This window comes from Choristoneura fumiferana, chromosome Z, assembly GCF_025370935.1.
Source record: "Choristoneura fumiferana chromosome Z, NRCan_CFum_1, whole genome shotgun sequence".
Classification (NCBI taxonomy): Eukaryota; Metazoa; Arthropoda; class Insecta; order Lepidoptera; family Tortricidae; genus Choristoneura; species Choristoneura fumiferana.
The window spans coordinates 35,101,033-35,102,676 of NC_133472.1; positions in this window are offsets into that span (position 1 = coordinate 35,101,033).

The following is a 1,644-nucleotide window of genomic DNA, read 5'->3' on the forward strand; positions in this document are numbered from 1 at the left end:
TTAAATCAGTGTATCGGACATGGCGGTGTTATCGTTGTCTCTTGGTACGAGGGCTTTGAAATATTTTTGACATTTATTTGACATCTCTAAGATAATAATTTTTCAATGTGTCGACAATTTAGTATTTATCACATACATTGAAAATTACATTTATTTTGTATGAAAAAATGAAATTAACAGTGGTGATGTTTTTAAAAAGTCGCAGAACAAAAATAGCTCAGTTATATGACTGACTAGAATTGAATCCTGGATTTAAAGCCACATGGTCAGAGACTCCCTGTATTACTGTCAAAATTTGAAGGATCCATTGCTTATTGCAAAGCAATGAGGACTATCGCGTATGAATTCGCCACTAGAGGCGCTAGTGTAGCGTGAGGTCTCCGAAATGTCAAATTTCATTGTTTTTGGGTGAGCTACGCGGGTATATTTATAATTAGAATAATTTTGTGAATATTTTGCAATATCTGAAATTAATTATGGCAAATATGCGTTCCGGGGCAATGAATGTCTGTGTTTTGAGACAGTTTTGTCTTTCGGAAACCTTTGTCCTCCTTTTTTTCCGAACAAAACGGGGACTATGCAACACTGTGGCATGCTCGATATTTATATGGTACGGTTTTAAGGTGAATTAAATATGATTTTAATCTAATCTTTGTTTTCACGCCCGTAATAACAGACTTTCAAAACCATACTTAAAAACCTCACGCAACAGTGCGCCATCTAGTGAGACAAAAAACGATAGCCCTCATTGAAAAATATTGAAATAGCTCACAGCATTTCGATATTAGCAGTCAATAGAAAGCGGGGGGCCACTCCAAAATTTGAGTTGTATCGTACCATCTCTCTCACTTTCTTATTAAATACTGTTGGCATGAGGGAGACGGCATATTACGAAGTAAGTTTGTCTTTCGAACTCTTCGTTCGTCTTTACAGCCTTATTCATAAAAAATCCTTAATTGAGGTTTGATCGGTCTGTTACTTAGCAGACTGATTAAGCTTGTTAGACGGTTGTCAAGAAGTATGATTCATAAACGCTTGCTAGCAGTCTGCTAGTTGTTGAGCTGCTGATAGACGGATTAGACGCGTTATGTTGGCCACCTTGACAAATCAAAGACAAAAAATGGCCTAATCGATAATTTAAAAAAAAAATTGACAGCAAATTACCAGGAAAAAAATAAAAAGCGAGATGTTTGTTTTCCCGCCATTTCCGATCCGCATGTTTATGTTGTGCAAAAAGCCATAATTATGTTAATCATCCTTATTTTTTTTTCATATTCATTGTTAATTTATTGTTGCTAATTTAGAGGATTTTTAAATACAAATTCCGCTGCGTAGCCCTGCCTTCACTATAAATATCTTCGGTACCTATGGTTTTTTGCTCTAGTCAAAGTCAGCTGTTCAAACTTGTGGCGGCCATTTTGTGACTTAGCAGAGAGATAAAGGAGGGTCTACGGTCCTCTAACTTTAGCAGAGCCTTGATCGACTGATTAGCGCTAACAGACGTTTATGAATCATGTTTTTTAGCATCGGGCCTTCAAGGCGCCTTCAAGGAGGCTCTAACTTTTTATGAATAAGGCTGTTAGTCTTTAGATGTTTTTTTTTTGGGTTTATGTTCTATAATCTGGCAACCCAGCCGAGTAGTAT